Raw genomic sequence first — 13,362 nt, forward strand, 5'->3', positions numbered from 1 at the left:
AGGAAAGGGTGAGTAACAATGGTTACCCAGTAAGGAAACAAACAATTTCTGCCAATAACCCCTCCTAACATGAACGAATAAACATACTGAATCATTTTAAAATAATCAAAGTTTTACAGAAGAAATTACGATTAACTGGTACATATAGCCAGGGATGAACAACTAAACATTTTAAAACTCACATTACATCGATCAGCAGTACTCACTATAACATTCTCTTTTTATACAAATCTAATTGATCAAATGGACATATTAAACATGCATTTCATTTTATATATCAAAATAAGCAACAGATACATAATACACAATGGTGGAGTATTGGAATTAGAGAGTTGGGATTCACGACTGGATCGCTCCCAGTCGGGACATGATGTTACAATTCCTTTCTGGCTTTTAGTTCCTGATTTTGTGGCCGGTCGCTGCCCTTACCACGTTTGGTTGACCATTTATCCGGCTCAGGCTGGCCGTTTGACGTGACCGTAAGCAATGGGTCTCTTTTCGATGTGTCAGAACGTTCGACTACTATAGATTGTTAGTGATCACTGACTAATCATCTTCGTCTATGCCTATCAGGCGTACATGTGATTCCCAAATATACAAACCATTCGTATACGACCACCTTTACATTACAAGTTCACTGGTAAAGATAGAGAGGAATAAACCCGGATTCCAGTTGTGACTCCACTCTCATACGCGTCCCATACCACGTATGAGTTTGGTGGTCCCTACCGTACATCCCAGGATAGTACACCACTCCGGATGATATGATGCACTATCCCTTCAGGCATTCACAAACTCTTTAACAGCTCACAAAATAGCTACTTATATATATTATTTTCATTTGAAAACAAAAGAGAAATTAACAATACAAGGTTGAGAATAGATATCCAGTTTCCTACCATGCAAGTGTGGCCACCCGGCCTAAAATAAATAACATAACAGAGCGCCTCGCGCTAACAGAAAGTAAATAAACATGCAACCAGTAACATTATCCCTGGATATCCGTTCACCAACCTGCATACAACACAACAACGTAAAATGCAGACATCACCCCTCGGGTGTGACTCTGACATTTTACCGTTTCATACCCTTTTTCCCTTTTTTTTCGACTTTTACAGTTTTCAATCTCTTCATAAAATATCCATTTTCTGATATTCATCAACTCAATATGAGTTCATTGAATATTAAATCACATTTTTCAACTATAGAATTTATTTCTATCAATAATATTGAAAAAAATACAAATTTCATATCAAAACGGGGTCCGAGCAGTGCACAAGACCCAATTTATGGCAATAACCCGTTAAAACACCCTACCCACGTATAATTTGTTAAAAATACAATTAAACATATCAAACATGCAATTTCTGGCGTGAATTTTGAAATAAACAAAGAATTCTATATTTCGAAAATACATCCAAATTTTTCCAATAAAATCCTAAATGCAATTTTCACAATCTATGATTACTAATAGAAATTGAGAGTTCCTTACAATCACTAGGCAATGGAATTGAAGCACGTGCGCGGAAATCGAGGCGATTGGCACGAAAATCGAGAGGACCGAACTTCGAAGCGGCTGATTTTCGAAACTGGCTTGGTGGTTTCGAAGATCTCGATGTACTCGTCTCTTCTCCCTTCTACGGCGAAAGACGGTTTGACCCCGAAATCGATGAAAACCGAGGTCGAAGTTACGAAAATCTCCGTATAAAAATACGGCTGATTTTTGACTATACGGGGTGAAAAAGACGAGAAAACGGAAGGAACTTGGTTGGGTTATGTAGAGAATGAGGCTGCGGACGTTTCTCCCTTCTGCGTCGGAAAGCGATTTGACCCCGAAACGGACGAAATCCGAGGTCAAAGTTTCAAAATTTTCGTATCCAAATACGGCTGATTTTTGACGATATCGGGTGAAATAGAAAGTGAAATGAAGAAAGGTTGGGTGGGTTTTGTAGAGAACGAAGTTGCGGACCTTTTTCTCTTCTGCGGCGATCGTCGAAAGTGGACCGTTTGCGAGAGATCTGAAGTGGAAAAATCGGAGGAAAAACAAATTTCTTTTTTTTTTCGTTTTTTTTTCGCACTGTTTGGACGAGTGGGGAAGATGAGATTAAAAAAAAATTTATTATTATTTATATAATATTTGGGACGAATTCGGTATTTCGCCTATTGTTTTGATCGACGATAACTTGGTCATTCGGTCTCCAAAACTGACAAACGAATACTCTATTTCGCCTAATTTTTCATTCCGGATCTAATGGTATAGTCAATTTCTACAAATTATGTCTCCATCAAAAATTTACATTTTTGGCCTGACGTGACCCATAAACTTGATGTCGTTTTCGTTTTTGGCGATAATTCAACTTCCTGATCTCCAAAAATGACAAATAAATAGTCCATGTTGAATAATTTTTCGTTATGAACCCAATGGTATGATCGAATTTTAAAAATTATTGCTCTAAAAAAATCACTCTTTTAACCTGGTCCGACCCGGTAATCGAGGATTTTGCAACTTTTATATTCGGACTCGCATTTGAGCGTGCTTACAGGCTAAACTATGTTTTTCGATCATTTTGAATCTAATGGTGAGGTCAGATTCCATTAAAAATGATCAGAAACATCCTAAAATTTTACCCCTAAATCCACTTTCAAGATTTTCTTCAAATTCCACTATTTATTTTTTCCTCGAGATACGAATTAAAAATTCGGGGTGTTACAGCTCAAGTATTGGTTAAATTTTGTAAATTTTTAATGATGCCTCTAAACGAATGTCAGGTTCTCTTTATGTCACTGCTAATTCTTACTTTTATGAAGTTTGCGTTAATGAAAATATTATTTCTGATTGGTCTAAAAGTCTTGATTCTTGCTTGAATTGTATGACAGTGAAAATGAATGATAAATTTGATAGGTATTGGGAGAGTATTGACAAGGTAAACAAGATGTTATTAATTGCTATGATATTGAATCTTCGTTATAAGTTAAGATATATAAAATTTTGTTACTCAAAGGTTTATCCACTTATAAAGATTGAGGAGTTAATTAAAATAATAAGGGGAACAATGAATCAAAATTTCCAACATTATTAGTTTCTCGACTCAATTTCAGTTGTTTCTTTAAATGATTCTACTCAAACTTTAAATGAGATGGAAGTTGATCAACTAATTGGTGAAGGTAATGTTTAAGTCAAGTTACTTCAATCTGAGTTTCTAAAGCACTTGGAAGAAGAAGAAAATGTAGATTACAAATTAGAAGTAGATAGATACTTAGAAAAAAGTGTTGAAAAGCAAGACATAAATTTTAATATTTTGAATTGGTGGAAAATTAATTCTTCTAAGTATCGCATACTTTCTAGGGGTGTAACTCGGTTCGGGTTGGTTCGGTTTAGAGTAAAATTAGAACCGAACCAACCAAGATTGGTTCTATTATATGGGAACCAGAACCGAACCGAATTAGTTTAGAACCAAACCAATCCAAACCGACCTTAATTCGGTTCGATTCGGTTCGATTTCATAGGTTGCTGAGAGATTTTCTCATTTCTGATCGAAGAGCAAAATTTTCCCCATTTCAATCGAAATCCAATCGTCCAATTTATGGATTAACCATTTGAGGGGCACATGACACAGGTAGAGAGAGAGAGAGAGAGAGAGAGAGAGTGAGAGAGAAAGAGAGAGGGAGATGAACGAACCGGTCGCAGGTTACAGCTGTATGTCTGAGGTTGCAGGCTCAGGCGCAGTCGGAGGTTGCAGGCTCAGGCGCAGTTGCAGTCGCAATCGAACGCTGCAGGGGCAATCGGAAGTCGCAGGCGCAGGCGCAGTCGAAGGGCCGGAGGTTCCAGGCTCAGTCACAGTCGGAGGTTGGAGGTTGCACGCGCAGTCAGAGGTCAGCTGCAGAGAGAGAGAGAGAGAGACTGTAGGTTGCAGTCGCAGCCGCAGCTCAACGGGAAAGACGAGAGAGAGAGAGAGAGTGAAGGAGATAGGGTTTTGAAAAAAAAATACATTTTATTTTAAAATAAAAAATCTTGGTTCGGTTCGGTTATTTATAAATTTTGAACCGAAAATCGAACCGAACCCATCAGTTTTTATTTTTTTTAAATCAAAACCGAACCGTATTTAATTAAAACCGAACCAACCCAACCCAAAACTCACGGATTGGTTCGGTTCTTGGTTTGAACTGAATTAAGTTGCACGCCTAATACTTTCTATGGTGGCACGAGATTTGTTATCTATTTTGGTTTTCACTGTTGCTTCTAAAAAGTGTTTTTAATACTGGGGGTCACGTATTAGATTAGTTTCATAATTCCCTAACCCCAATTGATGCTGAAGAGAGGTTACGTGCTTCACTAATTCCAATTGATGTTGAAGAGAGGTTAGAAGAACTTGAAGAAATTGGGTAAGGTAACTTTTATTTTTATATGATTTTATTTTATTTGTGAAATTCTTTAATTTCTATTTTCTATTTGATGACAATTTATTTTGTTTTATGTTTATACTTATTACAGATGATTTTGAACTTCTTAATTGAATTACAAATGCCTCTTCATTTGTATTTTTAGGTAAATTGTTCTTCCATAAATTATTACAATAGAATAATTTTTTTTAATATTTGACTTCATATATATATATATAACAATAGTGTTTTTTTTATTTTTTTATTATTTTATGTTTTTACTTATTGAATGGAGTATGGAAGAAGATCGAGAGTGGTTGATTTTTTTATTGTGTTTTACTCTTTTGATTATGTATGGTTGCTAATAGAACTGGGGTGTCATTGTAAGCAAATATTGATTTATTCAAGACAAATTGTATGAATGTGTTGACGTGATATTTAGATTTTGGACATTTTAATAGTTGATATACCATTGTTAAAGGACTTGTAGAGTTGTAGTCATCAATGATTTTAATCTTTGTATTAGTATCACACTGATCTCCTTAATGTTAGTATATTTTAAAATTTTAATGCAGATTTGGCTCAGAATCGTTATTTTGAGGATGAGGTTTATAAAGAAGTATATTTGCTTTATATATATCTTAACTTTGCCTTAAAGGTGGGTTCTGATGATTTTTCACCAATAATCTTTGTTGTGTATGCTAATATGAAAATTTTGTAATTTTGATTGTGGAACAGAAAATATTTGATCTGCTTGTACAATAGATTGGCATCTAGAGAGAATGATTATGCCTTTTGGGTTGGTCTCAACATGGAACAAGAAATGTGGAAGCAAGTCACATGATCATGTTGACCCTTGTATGTAGTTATGTTTTTCTTGTTGTTCTTATTGATTCTCAGTTCTAAAGATGAATAAGTGATAAACACTTTCCAGGGATATATAAGCTTATGGAATGTTGGCAACTTGAAGAACAAATTCCATCTTCAAAAAGACGTAATGAATCATCTGTGTTCATGCTCAAGGAAATGGAGAAAGCAACGAGTTCATTCAAAGATGAGAATTTGGAGGGAAATGGATGATTTGGACGGGTGTATAGCGGAACTTTGCAGTCGGGGGAGGTATATAAGTAGCTTTTGAGAAATATTTTTGACAAAATTTTCTCTGACTTGTAATTGAATTCGGATAACAAGAAGTGTGGTATATGTGATTAGCTATGTATGTCATCAATCATGCTTCTTTTGCCCAAATTTCAAACTATTACTTTAATTAGGTTCTGTTTGATATAAGTGTAATTTTTTTCCTAGATTGAAAAGTAAATATGTTTCAACAATCCTTTTTCGATATATTTGTATACCACCATATATATATATATATATATTGTTTGCCATATGAAGGTTGTGGCAGTTAAGAAAATTGAGTTGCCACCTTTTAAAAAATTAGAAGGTGAGCATGAGTTTCGTGTAGAAGTGGACATCTTAAGCAGACTTAATCACTTAATCATCCAAACTTGGTTACTCTGATTGATTATTGTGCTGATGGGAAACGTCGGTGTTTAGTATATGAATTCATGCACAATGACAATCTACAAATTTAAATGGTTGGTTCTTTAAAACTATCTTTAGCATATATTGATTTCAATCTATTTGCTTTGTGGTGGTTTGAGTTAATTCTATCCTTCATTATAATCAAAACTAAAAGGATATTTCTTCAATTATTATATTAGAAAAATTCCTCATTTTTTTTTTGCTCTTAAAGCTTTAATGTTGCTTGAATTTCATTTAAAATTTAGTATCTTTAAATTTTTTTCTTCCATATGTTAACATGTAGTTATAATACATGGCTTTGACTTAAGTATTTCGCTTAATTACTTAAACCATTTTAAGAATTTACCATTTATCTAATTGGATATTTCATGAAAAAATTTGTTCATGAAGTGATTCTTTAAATTCTGATTCTTCTCCTAATGAGGCTATTGAGCTACAGGTTAGCAGTGGTAGTAATCCTTGTGTAGACAAGGGGGTGTTTGAGTTGCATTCGCATTCAATTTGTAGTGATGGGTTCTTATCTCCAACAACTCTTGTTGAGAGAGCTCATAGAAATGGGGTAAGTTTTCTCTTTTCGGTTTGTGGGATTTTGTTTTTGTTTTTGTTGAATGAATATCTGATATGGGTGGGTCTTGTTTTTTAATGTTTATCTTGCTTTGGTAGTGTTGGATTTCGTTTGTTATGGTTTGAAAATAAAATCTGTATTTTGTTTTTTTTCTTTGATTAGTTGTGTGGTTTCTTCTTAATGGGTCCTTTTCATTTTAGTGGGGTTTGTTTGTTTTTGCACTTGGTATTCTTCTTTGGGTGGTTGATTTTCTAGTATGGTTCCATTATTTGGATTTTTAGTTTGGATGAAACAGTGTTGGTTCTTTGTTATCTTATTTCTAAGATTATTAGTTAAGTTGATTTCTTTGTTCTATGTCTAAGAGTGTAAGACATTGGTTGGATGGGGATTGCTTCTTTATCGATAGAGATGATTGTATATATTATTTATATTTTGGGTATAAGTAAAACTGAGTTTGTTTGTCATTTCTTAAAGGAAATTACGTGTGGCGCCACGCCAAACGCTAACACAAATCCCCATGTCAGATCTCAAGGTATTAGGTGGCACCTCGAAATTTCGGCATGGTCTCCTCTATTTATGTTAGCATTCCAAGGCGTTCAATTTGCACTTGATAAGCGACATACAATCCTACATATATAAATACAAAATATCATAATAGCGGAAGCCTACATACATCTAATAACGTACAATAATTCAGAGGGTGAAATGATAACAAATTACAGAATTATACAACTATTTTCTCACTCTAACAAAAGTCCTAACGCTTGATAAAAAAAGTCATAATATTCCTAGACGAATTTGACACCATTAGGGGTATAGCCCTAATACTTACCAAGTGACGGACTCTGCTGTTTATCTGACCCACCAGATGATTCTCACTCGTTTTCTATACCTGCCTCACTAAGCTTCGGATCTAAAACTAAAAAATAGAGAAGGAAATGATGAGTAACAATGGTTATCTACTAGGAAAACAAACAATTTCTGCCAATAATTTTTCCTAACATAAACGAATAAATATACTGAATCATTTGAAAATACGCAAAGTTTTACAAAAGAAATTATGATTAACTGGTACATATAGCCAGCGATGAGCAACTAAACATTTTAAAACTCACATTACATCGATAGTACTCACTATAATATTATCTTTTTATACAAATCTAATTGATCAAATGGAAACATTAAATATGAATTTCATTTTATATATCAAAATAAGTAATAGATACATAATACATAATGGTGGAGTACTGAAATTAGAGTGTTGGGATTCATGACTGGATCGCTTCTAGTCGGGACATGATGTTTCATAATAAAATAGTAATTCTTGATTTTGTGACTGGTCGTTGTTTACCACACTTGTGGGACCATTTATTCGGCTCAGGCTGGCCGTTTGACGTGACCGTAAGAAATGGGTCTCTTTTCGATGTGTCAGAAGATTCGACTACTATAGATTGTTAGTGATCACTGACTAATCATCTTCATCTATGCCTATCAGGCGTGCATGTGATTCCCAAATATACAAACCATTCGTATATGATCACCTTTACATTACAAGTTCACTGGTAAAGATAGAGAGGAATAAACTCCGATTCCAGTTGTGACTTCACTCTCATACGCATCCCATACCATGTATGAACTTGGTGGTCCCTACCGTACATCCCAAGATAGTACACCACTCCGGATGATATGACGCACTATCCCTTCAGGCATTCACAGACTTTTTAACAGTTCACAAAATAGCTACACACACACACACACACACACACACACACACACATATATATATATATATATATATATATATTATTTTCATTTGAAAATAAAAAGAAATTAACAATACAAGATTAAGAATGGATATCCAGTTTCCTATCATGCAAGTGTGGCCAACCAGCCTAAAATAAATAACATAATGGAAACGTAAACAGCGCCTCGTACTAACATTAAGTAAATAAACATGCAACCAGTAACATTATCCCTAGATATTCGTTCACCAACCTACACACAACACAATAATGTAAAATGCAGACATCACCCCTCGGGTGTGACTCTAACATTTTACCATTTCATACCTTTTTCCCTTTTTTCGATTTTTATAGTTTTCAATCTCTCAAACAAAATATTCATTTTCTGATATTCATCAACTCAATATGAGTTCATTGAATATTAAATCATATCTTCCAACTATAGAATTTATTTTTATCAATAATATTGCAAAAGAACAAAATTTATATCAAAACGGGATTCGAGCAGTGCACAGGACCCAATTGATGGAAATAACCTGTTGAAATATCCTACCCACGTATAATTTATTATAAAATATAATTAAACATATCAAATATGCAAGTTTTGGCGGGAATTTAAAATAACCGATTGAATTCTATATTTTTGGAAACTAACCACAAATTTTTAATAAAATCCTAAATGCAATTTTCACAATCTACGATTACTAATCTAAATTGAAAGTTCCTTATTATCTCTAGGCGACGGAATTGAAGCACGTGCGAGAAAATCGAGGCGATCGGCACGGAAATCCAGGTGACTCGTACTTCGAGGTGATTGATTTTTGAAACCGGCCCAGTGGTTTCGAAGATCTCGATGTCGTCGTCCTTTTTTCCTTCTATGGCGGAGGACGGTTTGACCTTGAAACGGATGAAATTCGAGGTAGAAGTTACAAAACTTCTGTATATATACGACTATTTTTTGACGATACGAGACGAAAAAGAAAAGAAAACGGAAGGAATTTGGGTGGATTTTGTAGATGTCGAGGCTGCGAACGTTTCTCCCTTTTGCGTTAGAAGTCAACGACAAGTTGTTTGTAAGAGATCTGAGATTGAAATTTGAAGAAAAAATGATTTAAAAAAAAAAAGTTGGCTGATTTTGGTTCATTTAAAACGAAGGTAAAAGTGAAAAAAAATTAAAAAAAATTATTTATATATATCTTGGGACGAATTCGGTATTTTACCTATTGTTTTGATTGACGATAACTTGACCGTCCGGACTCCAAAAGTGACGAATGAATACTCTATTTTTCCTAATTTTTCGTTCCAGATCTAATAGTCTGATCAATTTCTATAAATTCTATCTCTAAAAAAAATTTACATTTTTGGCCTGAGGTGACCCTTAAAATTGACATCATTTTCGTTTTTGATGATAATTCGGCTTCCTGACCTTCAGAAATGACAAATAAATAGTCCATATTCAATAATTTTTTTTTACGAATCCAATGGTATAATCGAATCTTAATAATTCTTTCTCTAGTAAAAAATTACTATTTTAGCCTGGTCCGACTCGGTAATCAAGGATTTTGCAACTTTTCTATTCGGACTCGCACTTGAGCATGCTTATAGGCCAAAGTATGTTTTTCAATCATTTTGAATTCAATGATAAGATCAGATTTCATTAAAAATGATCAGAACAGGGTCTTACAGTTTTACCTTAAGTCCCACTTTCAAGATTTTCTCAAAATTCTACTATTTATTTTTCTCGAGATACGAATTGAAAACTTGGGATTTTACATTACGCCTCATGGGGTTAGACATTCCCTTACAACAATTATCAGTTTGTAGACGACAATGGGTGAATTATGCAGAAGTGGTGGTTGATGAGTGTTGGTCCGGTTGTTTTCATTTGGCAAAATGTTGATACGAAGGAGATGATATATTTGATTGGATTGATTTTCTACTATTTTTTAAAATCAAATTGGTCTATCAAATATAGTTTATCCTCATAGTTGTGAAAAATTATAGTTGGCCATAATTAGTTCAAGTTACTTCCCACCACAATTTTAATTTATTTCCTTTTAGTATTCCTACTTAACCATTTTGAATTTTCTTTTGGTATCTTCCCTTTGTTCAAAACTTTGTTCTGTTAATGATATTTCCTGCATTGTTGTTGTTGCTGCTGATATAGCTGTGTTTGGGGAAAAGGTAAGGGGTACGGTGTAGTAGATAACGTAGAAACAAAACAATAGAGTGATTACCTGGTGAAGGATGTAATTAATGCAATAGGTAGGTAGATGGGCGACATAGGCCCTCCCCCACTCCTTTTCTTCTCTCGGTCCCTCTCACTTATCTCATCTCCTCCCTTCCCTCTATCCCTCTCAAATGCCATTGATACTTCTTCCAAAGAAGATGGTAAGCTGTGTAATGGCTTTTTCATGTGTAAGCTGAGTATTTTATTTCAAGTTTCTAATTGTATTTATGTCTCTCATGCATAGTTGGGTCTATCAATATCAACAATATCTTGACTGGAAAATGCCTGGCCAAAATACGTGTAAGCAATGGCAACCCAAGGGTCTATCAATATCTTGACATAATTGTATTTATGTCTCTTTTGTTACCTGTAGCTCCAAAGTTGAGGTGCATTGAATGCTTGTATGGTGATTATGGGCTTGATGTAATGGATTTATTACGCAAGAATGTCTTTCCTACCTTGAGTGTCAAAAATGGATGGAATGCTCAAGGTTTCGATCAGATTGTAATAAGATTTGGCATGAAAATTATGTTAAGAAATATCCCAAATCTCATGGTCACCATGGGAAATAATTGGTTATATATTTGTGTAATATGGGAGAAGGATGTGCACTTGTAGAGCCCTTGCTAATATTTAATTCAAAATTTGAATGTTTGCATTCAAAAATTCATTAATTTTTTTTTAGTTGATTAAGTTTTTTAGCAACCCATGGAACCGAACCAAACCAAACTGAATTAAGGTCAATTTGGGTTGATTCGGTTCTAGACCAATTCGGTTCGGTTCTGATTCCCATATAATGGAACTGACCTTGGTCGATTCGGTTATGATTTTGCTCTAAACTTAACCAACCCGAACCAAGTTGCACCCCTACTAATGAGTCCTTTGTTTCATCAAACGTCTCAAACTTTGGTAAATGGAATGACCTTGGTGGTTCAACCACCATTATTGTAGATGAAAATAGTGATCTTCTAAGCTCTCAAATCATGTTCCTTGTAAAATGTCTAAAATCCCTTCCTCGAGCATTCTCTTCGCCTCTTATTCGCAGCAATTCTTCCCTAGTCATAGGATTCTAAGCCTTTGAACTCCCTTCATGTATTCCCACACCTTTCAAGTTCATAGTTTTCTCAATGTTTGCTAGTTCTTCCCCCAGGTTGGGGATGCCACTGCTTATCTCCCCCGACTTCTGGACCTCTTCCAATCTCTATTCTTTCAGCCAACCTTTGCCTGAGTTCTTCGTTTTCCCTCTTGATGGCCAAAATCTCATTGTTTTGCCGTTTTAGTCCTTGTTGCATCTTTGCTCTCATTTATGTCAATAGGAGATGTACGACCTACAACAGGTCCTATTGGACAGGTTGTTGATCCTGTGAAAGATCTTCTGTTTCCCTATATTCATTTTGTCTTATTCTCACCATTACGGTTGTTTCTCCTTGTAATGTTTCTCACAAACAACGTCAAATTGTAGATGTAAAAACTTGCACTATCTTGGAATTCACATCAACTGCTAGTGATCTCGTCTTCTTGTGCTCCTGGGTGTGCCTACAACAACACCTTTCCCACGCTTAAGTTAGAATCTTAGTACACAAAGTTTTATAGAGTTTTAGGGAAGGAATTGCGTACTTTTTTAGTGCCTAACTCCCTCATATTTATAAGGCTCAAACCCCATGATCCTCTGTGATTCTCTTTCTAAGTTTATCCCTATCTGTTTTAGTAATTTTCTCTCTTTAGGATTGTATTTATCCCTCATTCCATATTTATTCATTCCTTCTATTTAGGGATTTTCTCTTTCCTCCTCAAATTCCTATTCTCACCGTGATCGAATCCCTAATTTTTCGAGAATTTGTTCAACTATGTTTCCCCTTGATTTGCTGTCTCTTACTCTCCGAGCTTTTGTGGTCCACCTTTCGTTATTATGGGTTTCATCATCATCATTAAAATTTTCTATTCAACTGGGTCTCATAAGTAGATCCTCGACAATCCTCCTCCCATTTACAATTCCAATGTGCCATGTGTCACTCTCGAATACTTCACGAAAAATATTCTCCACATTAACTATGCAAAATATGAAGATGCTGAAATGTCAATTGAGGTGCCAATTTCTTGTTTTGTAAAAAAAAAAAGAAAGAAGAATAATGCTGAAGTGACCTCAAGATTGTACCTCACCTCTCATTTTCCTGAAGCGTTGAGAAAAAGCATGTATAATTCCTACAAATTTCCACGTCAAGAAAGTGAGATATGAGATACAATCTTGAGGTCAGTCCAGCACGACTAAAAAAAGTGTGTTCTCTTCCCAAAAAATATGCTTTGTTGGAGACTTCATGGACCCCATTAACTCCATGATATCCAATTCATCGTTGGTTAGATATCATCATCATCATCATTGAAGCCTTAGCCCTAAGGGTTGGTTATTTACTTAGATCTATAAAAAAAAAATAAAAAAAATTAGATGTTACATTTGAGTATAAAAACTGGTCAAATGTATAATTAATTAAGAATCAATCATGAATTATCATATGAGTGATTAGAAGTCACTAATGTATAATTAATTAAGAATCATCAAGTCGATTTTTTTAATGTATAATATGGTAATTTAAGATTCAACATTTTTTAAGAAATGGTTTGTTTGAGTGGCCTATACTTTAAACTTTTTCATGGGGTTGTCCCCTCATTTTTGGATCTTGTATTTGAACTTTTGTTTGACACAGTCCCTGGGTTCGGTTTCGGTCCGACCAAAGACTTTTTTTCTGACTTTTGTTTCTCATGGCCTGCAAGGCTGCAACCCATGATCCACCCACAAGGCCACAGCACTCTTGGAAGTTATATATATATATAAAAGTCAAATGAAATTTGAGACTCTCCATGAAACCAATAGTTGAGCTGAAAATATAAGAGAACTGTTATTG

Source organism: Akebia trifoliata, chromosome 11, assembly GCF_017979445.1.
Source record: "Akebia trifoliata isolate Shusen 1 chromosome 11, ASM1797944v1, whole genome shotgun sequence".
NCBI classification, from domain to species: domain Eukaryota; kingdom Viridiplantae; phylum Streptophyta; class Magnoliopsida; order Ranunculales; family Lardizabalaceae; genus Akebia; species Akebia trifoliata.